This window comes from Barbus barbus, assembly GCF_936440315.1.
Source record: "Barbus barbus genome assembly, chromosome: 14".
Lineage (NCBI taxonomy): Eukaryota > Metazoa > Chordata > Actinopteri > Cypriniformes > Cyprinidae > Barbus > Barbus barbus.
In genome coordinates this window covers 15,368,025-15,384,810 of record NC_136742.1, presented here as the reverse complement: position 1 = coordinate 15,384,810, position 16,786 = coordinate 15,368,025, and the positions used below count along the sequence as shown (strand labels likewise).

Sequence of the window (16,786 nt, the reverse complement as noted above, 5' to 3'; positions counted from 1 at the left end):
GTCTATCCCTTTATGACTACAGTGTACCCATCTTCTGATGGCTACTTCCAGCAGGATAATGCACCATGTCACAAAGCTCAAATCATCTCAGACTGGTTTCTTGAACATGACAATGAGTTCACTTTACTCAAATGGCCTCCACAGTCACCAGATCTCAATCCAATAGAGCACCTTTGGGATGTGGTGGAACGGGAGATTTGCATCATGGATGTGCAGCCGACAAATCTGCAGCAACTGCGTGATGCTATCATATCAATATGGACCAAAATCTCTGAGGAATGTCTCCAACACCTTGTTGAGTCTATGCTACGAAGAATTAACCCTCTGTTACCAGTTCGGTTTTTTTAAGATCAGTGCAAAAGACACTAAAAATACTCTGATTTTGGTCACACAAATAAGTGTTATACATCAATCGAAACTGTTAAGTGTCTATTTTTTTGTGTACACTCACAATTATAACAAAACTTTGTGGTTTTGGGGAAAAAAAAAGAAAACGAACAGGGTGCGCTCTCTGTCTTCTCCATCTCCGCAATCTGCTTTTAGAAACACGTCACTAAAATTAAGTGTAACTCAGCAAATACTCAACACAGACATGAGAATTATCTCTATAACATGAGTTATCTATATAGAAAGCTTGAAATGTCTACTTTCAAATGAAGTACTTCTTATAAAAAACAAACATTCTGTGATAAAGTTATCCGTATGAAACCAACACAATGTTCAGTCTGTCCCGTCTAACTCATTATTTTTAATGCGATCCAGCCCCCTCGCGGCACGCACCATTCACATGTAAATAACCACGTGAGCCGGGCGCACATGGAGACGCCAAACATAAACAAAGAGTCAGGAGGAGCCCATCGCAGCTATACTGTTCGTTTCTGGAAGAAGACGCTCTGAGTAAAGGCTGGATTTCCCTCAAAATAAGAACATGAGTTCATCCAGAAGAGGAGATCGATCTGATGAGTAAGTAATGTTTCTTTTTTGCATTAGTTAGCGTGTTATTGGGACATAAACTTGAACACGTTTAGTTGGGGTTTTCCCAAACGACAACATGATGAATGCTACAAATCTAAGAATGTTTAGAAGACTGTTTAATGTTGACAAATAGATTTAATATCGTCCTAAACAATAGCAAGTAGTTTCTCAGATATAAAATACCCTTTTTTATAGTACAAAGTACATCCTTTTGTAGTTCACAGCATATGTGAGTCTATTGCTGCAGAATCATAAGAGCTACTATAAAATCCTACATACTAGGCTATATGACTATAAAATCATAGTTGTTTTTTCTCCCAAACTGTAATTCCAGACTACAATGTTTGAAACTGATGGGCAATTCATTGTATTTAAATTTCTTTCGGTGCCATGTTTTCATGCTCTATATAAAACAATAAAAGTAATATGAGAGTACACTGTAACATGATCAATGCTACGAGTCTAAGTATGTTTAGAACATGTTTATGATTAATAGCCTACTCTGTTCAAAAATAGATTTTTAATAATGTACTGAACAATTAGTTTCTCAGATATAAAATGTCTTTTTTTGTTTGCGGTAGTACAATGCATGCGTGAGTCTATTAAACATTTTTCTTCTTGAATCCATGGAAATAAGTAAATGTCAGGTACTTGTTTCACTTGTTGAACAGAATCTGTTGCAGGAATGACTCAAAGTCTGTTCACATCTCTGTGATTAGATCAGTGTGCACAATAATGTGTCTTTGATCTTCATTATGTATGTTTTGATTATACTGTGTTATAAATAAAATACAAATAATAATCTTTCAATCTCCTCACACTCTCTTGCCTGCCTCAGTCACAGTCACACTGATGGGTCATTAGCAGCCTTTAAGGGAGGACCCTTTGTCTCTCAGGTGAAAATCACTTAATATTCAAGGCCATTACCACTCCTTCGCATATTGGCTTTCGATCACAAAACGTGTCTTTAAAAATTTAAATCAATATATTGTTTTCTGTGAATGAGTAAGCAGAATGATTTTCACATAATTGTGAAGTAAATATTCTAGCCTACAAGACTGATTACTAAAATGTCTTATTCAGGACTATTTAGTGTGGGTTTTATGGCCTTATTTCAGCTACATTTTGTCCCCCAAAACTTACTAACCACACTTTTTTTTTTTTTTTTTTTCTAAAAAATGCAAACATGTACATATATATTAGTATATCATTTTATATTTTCATGGTAAAGGTCTACAACATGTTTTGATGTGATGTTCATATAACCAAAATTAAGAAGTATATAAATCTGTTAGTTTTGGTTAAAGTCAACTCCTGGGACATAAAAGTCAAAGTTGAAAAAACACAAATTTTTATATTGCTGGAATCAATTACTTGTCTTGTATCAGTAAGAAACATGCTGGAATTCCAGGTTTTGCTGCAATCTTTATCACAATTGTCATACTGCGATTTGAAATGGAGTCCAGCAGGATTATTTGATCTCTGTGCATGTGTGGGTGTGTGTTGATGCTCTCCAGCACTGACCTCAGATGGGTTTACTTGTGCTGGCCAGCAGGACACTGAGTCAAGAATGAAATGTCATACACACAATAAATAATTTATTTTAGAGATCATTTTTGAAACACATCCTGAAATGCAACAAACTGACTTTATAGATGCACTGATAGTTTTCTAACCTCTTTAAGGGCACTGTGTTCCTCTCGGTTAGACTCTTTGGCACAGCCAGGATGTGTACAAAAGGGTTAGTCACTCCAGACAGCCAACAGGATTTATGTCCTCTGTCTGGCTGTGGGCACACACACATGCAAACAAGCCATTGGAAAGATAACAGGAGACAAAGCACACAGAGCACACAGTTGATGTGTGTCAGATTAAAGAGGGACTAAGTGACCTGCACTGTAAAGATGCTCCGAATAAGAACAGAAATCTATCTGTTTATAGTCAATTCAGACAGATGTATTGTAATGTTTGATGGGTGACGTGTGCTATAATGTCAAAATAGCTGAAATATTGCAGTACTGGGACATTTGTCATCTCTAGTCAAGTATCACTATCAATTGCTCGGTGAAAAACAACTGCTTATCTCCCAATAGCCCAGGTGGAAACTGCTTCTAGACAGCCCCTGAATTCAAACATGCACAGCTTATCATGACTCCACTTTTGAACAACTGTCACTTCCAGCACTGGTTTTTCTAGGTATTGTCATGTACAAACTTACTTTCCTGCCAAGCACATATTGAACTGACTGTTGTCACAATAAATAGGATACTATTACACAGGTTACAATCAACAGGTTTATTGAGTAGTAGCAGAGGGGAATGAGATGAGCAGAATGTCCAGGTAAGCAGGTGGGGAATGGAAATGTATCTAGGGGCTTATCTGAGTGTGAATGTCCTTTTTCCTTTTCCAGGGGATCTGGAGGTAACAGTGGAGCGTGGCGAACTGGAGCGGTGGAGAACAGGGATAGGAACACTGGAGCAACTGGTAAGTAGACAAAAAGTAAGTGGGTCAGGTTAGTCAACATGGAAAGTTTGAGACCAGACAGTGAGTGAATGGGAGGAGTGCAGGGATATAGTGCTGCTGATTAGTGCAGACAGGTGGCGGTGATCAGAAATCAGGGGATTGGGATCTGGTGAGTGTCATTGGTGGAGACTGTGGTGACTCTCTGACAATAACTGATAAATGGCAGATATTGCAATTCTATCTATACTATTTAATTTTTTACTATAAAATAAAAATAAATAAAATAGTTTTAAATGCTATAACTAAATTTATCTCAGCAAATGTACAGTATGACAATGGATATTCATTTTGAGATTAGCTAAAGAATACATTTAGCTGTTAATATGAGTGTTATTATGAGATGAACTTTCACTGTAAAATAAAATGTTATTTTTTTAAAGAGTGTTTTACAAGAAAATACTACTTCAGGCTTTCTGCTTCTTAATTGCATGTGTCACCTTGCCTTTTATTTTCTCATTTAATTATTTATTACATTTAATAGCAATTTCAGTCATTCCTACACCATTTTAGTGGCAATTAAAATGTTAAAAACATGAGAAATGAGCATGCATCATTAAATATCAGGCAATAACTGATATAATACCTATGCAGTTTGTTTTTAAATGATACAGAATAGTAAATGGATCTTTAGTTTAAATAGAGTCTGAAATGTAATACTTTCTATATTCTATAATCTATATTTTTTTAAGGTCCAAATTACTGCATATATTTTTGTATGTTTTGCCTGCATCAGCATAGCATGCTGTTGCAGTGCATGGTGGGAGTAAGAAATGCTAAAGAATATACATGGCTCCTGTTTACCCCTCAGGGTCACTGTTGAAAAAGATGTTTTCTCTTCTTCCAGACAACTTTCTCCAGTTCATCCTGATTTAGAGCTGAGATGTTCTGAGTGTGGTGTTCGTAGGATGAAGATTTAATGTTTCTTTTTATAGATGTTATATATTAAAAGTTTGAGGTCTCTGATATGTTTTAATGGCCCTGTGGTGATAAAGTGTGTTTGATTCAGGGCAGATGGAGCAGTAGTTTATGTGATTGATTTAGATTCTGTATAAAAGGCCTTTAAAATGCAATAGAGAAGAATGGGAAGGACAAGAATAGAGAGGAAGAGGAAGAGATATTGTTGGCACTCGGGGTGAATCTATTAAGCTTTGCTTAAGAGATATGGAGTCGTTCAATGACGTCAGCACAGTCAGATGAAGATGTGTTGTATAAGCCTCGAGCATTAGTTGTCACTTATGGTAGTTCATTGTGAGATAAAAATATTTACAAGGTGCATGTGCATATTAGCAACAGTACTCTGATTCTGTGTCGAAAATAATAAAATGTCAGCTTAATACACTGATAAAAAGTTGGTGCAGGATTTATGAAAGGAATATGAAACCATTTTCACTCTTTACTAGTTAATTTAAATTATTTAAATTACTAGTGAATTTCACAAATAATATTCTTCTTTTTCTTTTTGTTTTTTTTCTTTGTATTTTCGTAACATTCTGATAGTCTTTGTTTGATTTACAACTGCAAAAAAAAAAAAAAGTTTTCCAGATATTATTACTTTTACCACAGTTTACATAGGACTTCATACATAATAATATATAGCTTCTTTTATATATTAGGGGGTGTTTGGAATCAATTTTGAACTGAAACAAAAAATTGATGTACGTCTTGGATAGGACTTGATTTTTTGGTTCTATCCACCAGTTAATGATTGGATTAATTCAGTTCAGATCTGAGTGTGTGTGTGTGTGTGTGTATACACATTCAGATCTGCATTGATCCAATCACCAAATGGTGGATAGGACCAAAGAACCAAAACTTTAAGGTATGTACGTAGCTGAGAACTATACTGGAGTTAAATTTGACATCTAACCTGCACTGTAAAAAATGATCGTGATTTTAACGGTAAAAAACTGTGAAAATGCTACGGTAAAAACCTGTTACATGGTTAACGGAAAGTTCCTGTAAAATATACAGGGAAAAACCGTAAACTGACGTTCCCAGAATTCCCTGCATTCCATTTCAAATTCTGTTTGAATTTGACGTTTTTTTCTTTGAAATAACTGTTTCTTCTTAGTTTTTTCTTATCGGTTATGTTTATTAGGGTTGTATGTTACATCTAATGTTGTTAAATTAATGTTTATAGCATATTTCAGTTTAATGAGTCTCACCATGATGGTGTTTAGTGCTTGTGTGAATGAGACTGTGCACCTTCTGTATATTCTATTGTTTAAAAGTTGCTTGTGATGGGCTTTGGCTCATCATGTGACTTTCTCATCATCACCTGCATTTGGTGGTTATCAGTGTATTTCAAAGGAACAAAACAGATTTCAGTACTTTAATAGGTTGGTATATTAAGATTATATCAGTTAAAGAAATTACGGTATTTATCTGTAAATTTAAGTTTAAAACCATAAAACCTAAAACGTTGCTACCGTATTTTTTACAGTAGAATTCTGGTAACCACAGCTGCCAGTTTTTTTCCGTAAATTTTACAGATTTGTTTTTTTACAGTGTGCGTGTACTTGTTTAGACTGGAAACTGTTCGCATGTGTCATGAAGACGTCAGTGGAGAATAACGGCCTTTCCTGAACTCTATGAAATTAGTCTGAGTAATCATTCCTCACATTCACTTATTGAAGAAAACAGCGCAAGATGACTGATTCCTCTTTCACATTCTCCTCATTGCTCGCTCGCTTGCTCTCTCTCTCTCTCTCTCTCTTAGAGTGCACTGTGCAAAGTTTGTATCTGACAGCTAAAAGCCTGATGTCTGGTCAATAATTGATCCTATCTGAGTGTTCCTCATGCTCTGGAGAGAAAGAAACCTCTGGCCATCTCTCTCTTATCTATCTATCGCTCCTACCCGCATCCCTCCTTTTCTTGACATTTCTCTCCATGCTTCTCTTCAACCCAGTCTTTCTTTTTCTTCCTGTCTCATTCACTTTTTTCCTCCATCCCACACACATCCTCCCCCCACCCTCCGACTCTTGGTGATGTGTAAGAAAGTGCGTCACTGATGTCGGTTTATTCCCGGCATTCCCTCAGGCCTCCAGTGACTCCTCAGCTGCGCTTTCATTAATGATCCATTACTGACAAACTGTCAATAATCACTCAAACCTGCAGGCACACACACAAGAAGACAATGCTTTCATGTTCTGCCATACCCACTCATGTGCTTGAAGCCCATCTTCAGCTTGAGAACATGAACAAGTGCATGGTTATTTACATGAGTGCTAAAATGTATTTTCTCAGACACGCACCCTCGTGCAATAACATATCCATACAATTATGAAACTCTCACACATGTATGAGTATTCATTACATTTATTAAACATGAACTGTCTGACACAGAAGACAAAAAATAGTAATGTTTACAGAACAAGAATATAAAATACTACAGCAAAGCATGTTAATTGATTGCAATTTTCACATATACAATCAAAAACAATTAACTAGGACAAATCATGCAATTTTGCTGTAAAATACTATGAAAGATAAAGTCTATAATACATATTTTTTTTTATTATATAATACATACTTATACTGTGAAATATTTTTTTTAATTATTGTTGTAAATACAAAAAAGGTCACCTCACAATTAAGTCCTTTTCCTGGTGTTAGTAGGTCTGTATTTCAAGGTACAACACAGATTTAATTAATAAATGTCAATTTTATTATTAAATCAGTTAATAATATACACTGGCAGTCGTGACCAAATGGATAGAGAGTTGGACTTGTAACATGAAGGTTGTGGGTTCGAGTCTCAGGTCCGGCAGGGATTGGAGTTGGGGGAGTGAGTAACCAACACTCTCTCCACCCTCAATACCACGACTGAGGTGAGACCCTTGAGCAAGACACTGAACCCCCAACTGCTCCCCAGATGCCGCAGCATTGGCTGCCCACTGCTCCGGGTGTATGTTCACTACTGTGTCTACATTTGGATGGGTTAAATGCAGAGCACAAATTCCGAGTATGGGTCACCATACTTGGCCACACACCACTTCCCTTTCCTGTTGTGGATGCATTAAATTGATCAAATGGGACAGTAAAGAATTTGACATGGTTAAAGTAATTTCAAATAAATGCTGTTCTTTTAAACTTTGTTCATCATTTGTTCATTTTCACGGAAATATTGTTTTTTAAACACAGTTGTTTTCAATATTGATAATAAAAATACATATTTCTTGAGCACCAGCATATTAGAATGATTTCTGAAGGAAAACTGGAGTAATGCCTACTGAAAATTCAGGTTTGCCATCACATGCATAAATTTTATTATAATTTTCCACTAGAAAACAGCTATTTTAAATTGCAATAATATCTCACAATATTACTGCTTTTACTGTTTTTTTTTGTTTTTTTTTCAAATAAATGTATCCTTGATGAGCATATAGGGGCTTCTTTCAGAAGAATTAAAAGCATTGTGCATCATCACCGTATTTTTTTTCTGTGGAATTTTTGGCAACCACCAAATGCCGCCGGTTTTACCATAGGCATATTAATGGTATTTTGTTACATTGTATCTAAACAGCAGCCAATATGTGTGGTCTTTATTACTTACTGTTATCCTTCTTTTCCAGGTGGTAGGTGTAATTTGAGCCCCCGTGCAGGCTAATAGATCCGCCCCCTGCTGAACTCATCACGCCCTTTCACCTCTGTCTCTAAAAAGCAAATCGACAAGCTGCCAGTTTCCATTTAATGGCCAGTACTGATATTTACATCATTTCATTTAACCAAACCCATCCCTCACACACCTCACAGTTCATTACCTACAAGAAACCAGCTCTGAATTAAACATAGTTTACAGTGTCGCTGACTCACCATGCTTGCAGCAAGACAAGGTCATTCTAACCCTCAGAACCGTCAATTATTTAACATCTTTTATAATCATTCTCTGTACATGGCATTTAATATATATGCATGCATTAATGCTGTTACATCAGAAGAGAAGGTCTGTGACAGATTACATAATGCACATAAAATGGTCTTTCTAAAGGAGGTTGCAGGTTTGATTGTTTTATAATTGTTGCATAATCACAAGAAAGACATTGTACACAAAAGGAGAGATTGTGTCTTATGGTAATAAATGTCACAATGTGCGAAACTTAATAAATCATAATCCATAAATAAAGGATTTTCTCAATCCTTTAGCACATGATCTCATCAGAGGAAGTGGAAAAAGCACCATTTACGTAAATTATTCTGATCACAATATGAGACAATATGCTCTAAAGCAGGGATCCCAGCAGAAACAAGTTAAATTGTGAAATTCTGAAGTAAAACTCATGCTAATGACACATTTTTTATTGTGAACATACAGTATTTATTCATCTTTCTTATAGTAGCCTACAGCTCCAAGACATTATGGGATTATGCAGTTTCATGTGAATCATATCAAAACTCATACATCCTTCATAGAGGTCTTGAGACGTGCTTTTATAATATAAAACATGACGATCATGCGAGACACTGAGAAGTGGTCATAAAACAATTAAAGGGATAGGTCACCCCAAAATGAAAATTCTGTCATTAATTATTCACCTTCATGTCTTTCCAAACCTGTAAGAACTTCGTTCATCTTCAGAACATAAATTAAGAGAGTCTTGATGAAATCCTGCATAGACAGCAAAGCAACTGACACGTTCAAGGCCCAGTCCGGAAATCGTTAAAATAGCCCATGTGACATCAGTGGTTCAACCTTAAATTTATGAAGATATGAAAATAACTTTATTCAACTATTTCTCCTCTTCTTAATGACAGAAGTTTCATTTTTGAGTGAACTAATCCTTTAATAATGAGCACAGTAGAATGGAAGTTCAGTTTGAATTCGCATTTCACCGTTTCTGGGTCCAAACGCAGGTATCAGATTCCAATAGCAAACAACAAATACTGATAATAAACACTCACAGAAGATTATTGGAGTACGTTTTACAAAAAAAAAAAAAAAAAATGTTCCTTTTAATTCAATGTTACTTGCCATTCCTCTGTAATTATTTGTTAAATTCAAAATTCAGATTTGAAAGGAATATGTTTCAAAGTAAATCTACACCAATTTCTTTTTAGTATAATGCTTAAAAATCAAGAAAGTTATTCTACTATCTGAATCATTAAAAATACTGGTATTTGGGAAACAACTTAACATATGGATACATAGTGCTGCAAGACAGGGAAAAAATGGTTTTGAGAAACATTTTAAAAGTTAAACTTCTTATAACTTGACACGCCATTTTTAAAACGTGGTGCTAATATGTGAGACTCTTAAAAACCAGACAGTCAAAGATGTCAGTCTATCACATGTTTACAGAGATTCGATTGAAAAGCAGTGCAGTGGAACGATAAAATCTCTTTCTGTCTGAGCCGGCCCTTAGAGGGATGTTGTGTAACCATAGCAATCTCTTCTTGAGTTCTCAAGCTACCATTAGTCACTGGTAATCAATGAGCTGTGACATAATCTTAAGTGTGTGTGTGTTTGTTTGTGTGAAAGACAATAGTGCTGGTTCTTTTCTGACATAAACTTTATCACTTTTTAGCCTGTAAATTTCTGTCCATCTCACTCAGTCATTGCAGTTTGTTTGAACACAAAAATAAACTCCAATCTCATATTCTCACAAATATTCTCCTTCCTAAAGTGAGCTCTGTTCTGTGTGATGTAACCCGTCTCTTCGTACAGATCCATAACCGCAGCCTACTGTCAAATGAATAAATAAATACCGTCCTCTCAAAACAAAGCATAAATATTCATTCATTGATGCAGCTTACATAAGACTCTCTAAGCCACCCGACACTCATAGATGCGTGTGTGCTATGATGAGAGACGTTTGATGTCTTTGAGGTTCGCTCTCTCTCTCTCAAGTGAGTCATAGAGATATTCTGCTGCAGGGCTCACTAAGGAACGGCAGGTGGCCTTAAGCAGTCTCTCTCTCCATCAGTCCAGATGTCCTCCTGTTCACCATTTTGTCATCCTTCTCTTTCTTCTTTCTGTCCATTTTTGCGTCAGTGACTCTATCCGTTTGTAGTTTCATTCATCCTAATATTTCCAAATGCTCACAGGTCAGTTAGGCTACTCTAAAAGCTTCGGTGCACCGGCAACCTTGACTGTCACATTTAATAGAGACAATTTTCTGACATGATCATCATTTACTGACTGTAATTCTGAAGAGACCCCCCCCCCATACTCTATTTATTTGTCCAGTGGGTTGTATTTTGGTTTAGTGCACCTGCATCAGATATAACATGAAATGCAATTCATCATAAGGGCAATATCTTATTCTCCTTGTGCTTTTTCAAGGACAGGACTTGTGAAAGCATTTTATTAATCCAAAAGAAAGTTTTCGGAGAAAATACAAACCCAAAGTTTAAGGCAGTTAAACTTTAATGGTATTTTCTTTAATCTTTCCAGCTTTTTAAATTGACTCGTTCTGAGACTGAAATTAAAATGTTCTTGACAGTGAGTTTCAATTCTAATAACATTTTACATTAAACAGTTCCTGGATAATAAAAGCTTCAAGCTTTCCTGTAGCTCAAATAGTAGAGCATGGCGCTAGCAACGCCAAGGTCATGGGTTCGATTCCCAGGGAGAGCAAGAGCTGATAAAATGTAAAAACTGTAACTTGAATGCAATGTAAGTCGCTTTGGATAAAAGCATCTGCTAAATGCATAAATGTCAAGAACAAACAAAGAATTCCTGAACTCCTGACATTGAGAATTGCGTTGCAGAGTGCTGTTTGAAATTGCAGACAGATTCTAAATGATGCTTTTGCTCTTGAGTGCATGATACTGGTGAAAGGTCATTACAGTATTTTATTCTTGTTTGGATGTAGAGGTGTATGGTCCCTTCAAGCCAGCAGAAAGAGGTGAGGCAGAAGGCTTATCGCAGGAAGCTTTAAATCATCTCGTGGACAGAAACGGCTCTGCTGGATTTACAGAGAGTCAAATATTTACACAAGGTATGCTCTGACCCTCTGTCTCTGCTTATTTTATTGCCTTTTTTAAACTTTCTTCCAATTTTTTTCTTTTTTTGTGAGCTGAAATGTTTTAGATCCTTCCTGTGTAAGACACAGGGGAAGCATTATAAACTGTTTTATTACATATTTTAGAGGAAGCCAAAATATTTATCCAAGACTCCAGAGATATTTGAGGGGATGTCCAAGCTGAAAAATGAATGACAATTTTAGGACAGTTTCCATTCGGAAAGACATTTCCATTATCATCTATCTTTTGTCACCACTTCTTTGCTTCTTTCCCCTCTTCTCATCCTTGCCAGTTTGTCTATGAATGGCGTAAACATGATTGTAGTGGGAATAAAGTTGGAATAGAACTGGTTCCAGAGAGAAGGAAAAATAAGAAGGTAATGTTGAGGAGATGAGTACAAGAGATAAAAAGGGAGAGAAAAAAAATAAAACAGATATGGAGAAACTATCAGGAGCCTCAGCCACAAGCTCACTTTCTATTCCATAATGCCATAAATAACTCCAGTATAGCCCTCCAGTCAATGTAACCAGAACAAGGAGTAAATATGATACTTTATTTATTTTATTTATTTACTTTTATTTATATGTCTATATATATATATATATATATATATATATATATATATATATATATATATATATATATATTAGTACATTTTCAATTGACCCTTTCAGTAACATTTTTTTATTAATATTCATTGTTGTGTTGCTTTGATACCTTGATACATTCCACCCCCACCCCCATAATTATTTGATGGATTGCATATATTTATAAAAATAGAAAATAGAAATAGAAAACTTATGTAACATTATAAATGACATTACTGTCATCAATTTAATGCATTGTTGTATCCTTGCTGAATAAAAGTATTTTCTTAAAAAAAAAAATATATATATATATATTTATATATATATTGAATATTATGATTATTATTTGTATAATTATTATTATTTAACATGGCTTTCTGAACACATTCCTGTCTACCTTAGAGGAATAAATAAACATTGCTGCCTTATTCTGTGATATAAGGAGACACATTCCCCTCCCCAAAACACACACTGCCTGCCATGAAATATGCATTTATAATTCACAAAGAAAGCCACAGAAAGTAGAGTGCATCTCGATTTTTGCTATTTATGATACATCTTCTATTGAGATTTATGTTAAGATACCATTTTGTTTGTGGATGACGGTGTGCAGTAAAAATAACTTACTAATGTCATTTGTGAACCTAATGTAGAAAATGACATCAGGCAGGTAAAGTCACAGCCTGCTTGGCAGGCCAGAATCTGCTTCTATGAATAATGAAACAGTGTGTTTGCATGTGTTTACATACAGTGCTGGAGAATGTGAATGTACAAGTGTGGAAAAAGACTAGTTATTTTGTGAATTCTGAAGCATTGAGACAATTACAAAAGACAACCTGTACAAAATGCTCTTTTCTTTCTTCTGTCCTTCATGTTTTTCCTCCTTCATTACTCTCTGTCTCATTTCCAGTTGGTGTTCATCAATTTGCAATTCTAAAGACCCTCATGCTTTTTTGTTAAACTAATATTTGTCATTCTACCAACGTGTATACACACACAAACCCACCCACACATCTGGAGGCTTATTATACAGACTCAAATCTCCTCTTCTGCGCAGCATGTTTTCTAATAGTTACACAAAGATCTCTTGAAGTAAACTGTTGACAGCTATTAGTCCTGTTTATGTGGGAGACGCAGATTGTGTATCCCAAAAGGACAAGTTAAAAGCACTATGTTCATTTATTCATTCACTCACTCACTTAGTCTAATGTAATGCAATTTCTGTTCTCCTTTTTACAATCCAAATTTTTCCAAAGCAGCTTTACAAGGGAAAAAAGCCCCCAGTGAGCAAGATAAAGGCAACTTTGGAATAGTAAAATCTAAAAAAGATGTTTAAACAGATGAAGAAGTAATTTTGGGAGGAACTAAGAGTCACTCACTCGGTCATTCATATGCTATTTCCTCGAAAATGTACTCTATAATTCTTACTTTTATAGTTCTTTCAAATAGAGTTTCTGTGCAGTTCTCTAACCATGGTTATCTTTCAGTTTTGATCTTTCGTAAGGCTTTTAAGTTCAGAAATGGCAGTTATCCTAAAAACGTCAGCTTCATTTTTTTTGGTCTCTCTCTTCTCAGTGAATGCTGGAAGCCTCCTGTAGTTCTTAGGTACTGTGGTGCCATTAGTAATCTACAGCTGAGGTCTGGAAATAAAGAGAAAGACACAGACAGACAGAGAACTCAGAGAGACAGACCAAGACTACAAATGAAAAGATTTCCCTCCGCTATTTTTACTTAGTGCTTTTCACTTGAATGTCTGTATGTGTGGCTGAGACTTTCAGATTGCAAAAAAGAATACAAAGGATGCTAGCTGTGAATACAAGTGCCTTTGCTTCAGTGTTTAAAAAAAAAAAGAAAAAAAAAGTGAGCTGCCATCATGTTATATCTGGTCATTGTGAATTTATCTCACACATACACTGCCATTCAAAAGTTTGGCATCAGTAAGATTTTTAATGTTTTTTAAAGATGTTTCTTCGGAAAAAGCAAGAATTTTTTTAAAAGATTCAGCTGGGAGAACATCTAGCAACTAATGAAGTTAATTGACATCAGGTCTGTAACATGATTAGCTATAAAAGGGATGTCTTAGAGAGGCAGAGTCTCTCAGAAGTAAAGATGGGTACACTCTCAGAAATATGTAAAGGTACTAAAGCTTTCACTGGGGCGGTACCTTTTCAAAAGGTACACTTTTGTACCTATTAGGTTCAAATATGTACACTTTAAGTACTAATATGTACCTTTAAGGTACCAAAATGGACCCTTTAAGTACAAACATGTACCTTTTGAAAAGGTACCACCCCAGTGACAGCTTTTGTACCTTTATTTCTAAGAGTGCAGAGGCTCTCCAATCTGTGACATTCCTCAATGTCAAATTGTAAAGTTTTGCAAATCTCATCTACAGTGCATTATATCATCAAAAGATTCAGAGAAACTGGAGAAATCTCTGTGCGTAAGGGACAAGGGCCCTTGAACTAGAAAGGCGTAAGTGAAAAAATTTTACCATAGTTTGATCTGACTTTGTGTACTGATTTCAATTGTTTATAATAAAAAATAATAATAATAATTGTACACTCATGGATGGCAGTACTTTTGCTCATTATGAGGTTTCATTTTATATAAGTATCTCCATTTTGTCAGGGTTTCTATGAGCGAGGACTCAAATGCAGGATTAGAGTTGACAGTTAACAAAACAACGGACAGGACAAGAGATGGTGAGGAGGGGAGAGAACACAGTCCAGACAATAGGCAGGGAATGAATGACGACAGGCGGCCTAGGTGAGCGTCCACAAAGTCCAGTCCAGGATGACAGACAGCCAGAGAGCAGTGAAGGCAGAAAAGCTGGAGGCCGGAGATTATCAGCAGTGGCCAGACACTCCACACTACTCAACTCCACACTAGTGATGTCACATGCTCGGCACAGGCCTAACAGCGTGGCAGACCCATGGAGAGGACCGGTAGCCCAGCCTGCTGGACAGGACAGAACAAAACGAGACTAGACTGGGGACTGACGAGAGACTAAATCTACAAACAACAAGGTAGGGAATAAGCAGTCTCACAGGACTGATAAGAGAGCAAACAAACACTGACATAGCACAACGAACAGACAAAACAAGACGTAAAGGGAGAACAATATAAAAGGACAGGTGAACATGAGGAACAGGTGACAACACTCAGACAAACAAGGAGAGAACGAGAGGGACATGTGACAACACTCAGACCAACGAGGACTAAACAAGGGGGCGTGGTAATGGGTAACAAGGAGGCAGGACAGGAGGAGCACATGGCAGACAACAGCCAAGACAGAGCCATGTGCTCAAACACAAAACAAACATAGAAAAATGAAACATAGACAAGACAGTGAGGGCAGGATCCTGACACATTTCACCAAAAATGTCACTTACGTCCTTCTGGTTCTCACCTCTCGATAAGTGCATACGGTATGGGCAGCTCGCAGGTTTTGGAAGGCACTATGAATGCTGAAAGGTATATAAGGAGCAACATATGCTCCCCTCCAGATGACGTCTATTTCAGGGAAGGCCTAGTGTATTTCAGCAGGACAATGCAAAACCAAATACTGCAGCTATTAAAACAGATTGGCTTCGTAGTAGAAGAGTCCGGGTGCTGAATTGACCTGCCTGCAGTCCAGATCTTTCACCTACAGAGAACATTTGGCAGAGAACATCATTAAAAGAAAAATACGTAAAAGACGATCACAAACTCTTCAGCAGCTGGAAACCTATATCAGGCAAGAATGGGACCAAATACTTCAAAACACCAAAACTTCAGAAACTCATAACCTCAATGCCCAGACGTATTCAAACTGTTTTGAAAAGAAGAGGAGATGCTACACCAGGGGTTCTCAAAGTCTACATTCAAAGGTCCAAATCTGAATTTTCATCAGTGTCAAAGGTTCGGAACAATTGGTTATTGCAAAACGTGTTTTTAATAAACATACATAACATATAACAAATAAACACTCATTTAAAAAAAAAAAAGGTTCCCTTTGCATTCAAAATACTTTAATAACAAGTGCAAAAGTGGCAAAACAATTAATTTAAGTGTCAGCAGTAGAAGTCGACCTATAATGTTTTTTCTCTGGCCAATGCCGATATTTAGAAATCAGGGCAGCCTATGGCCGATATATGATGCTGATTTTTGGGCCGATTTTCTCTTTTTTTCCCTTTATATCAAAAGAGAGTTTGCGTAAATGGTTATTGCAGGGCACAAGATAGTAATAGTAGTAGCCTAATTCATAGTAATAATACATGGCTCAAAACTTAAGCACCTTCTCAAAACAGTTCTGAAGCATGCTTTTTTGTTTATGTTTGCTGACAGACACCAGTGTTTCCCGCAGACTAGCAAATGCAAGTTGATTCTCTGCCAGCAGGAGGCGCTGTTGGAGCGTGATATATAGCTGTTTCCCTGGTAACAACTGTAATCAAATAAGCACTACCTTATCAGCCATTACAGGAAAGACCAAATGAAAATTGGCATCAAAGCTTTTCTGAAGAAAACGGACGGTTCTTTTAAAAGATACATTCATATAAAAACACCCGCATTTTATTTTTGAAATGCGCAGTGCTCAGTTTATTCAACGAAGTATAAGCCTTTTGGAAAATCTATTTGTAGCGGTCAGTTTTGATATTGTGACAAGCCGCCACAAATAAATGTATACACTGGGCACTGCTATATGACAAATTGCCATAATATAAGTGATAACAAAACAAAAAAATAAAAATATT

The 16,786-nt window shown here is 36.3% G+C and overlaps 1 protein-coding gene across 1 annotated transcript in view; it reads left to right on the top strand.

The window, feature by feature from the left end:
• The first annotated feature begins 868 nt into the window (after window positions 1-868).
• LOC306880185 (creatine kinase B-type-like) overlaps window positions 869-16,786 on the top strand; it is a 985,569-nt gene continuing 969,651 nt past the window's right edge. Inside the window, exons 1-2 of the mRNA XM_079433520.1 lie at window positions 869-963; window positions 1,700-1,871. The gene's annotated coding sequence lies outside the window, so the exon portion shown is untranslated. The remainder of the gene's footprint in view (window positions 964-1,699; window positions 1,872-16,786) is intronic.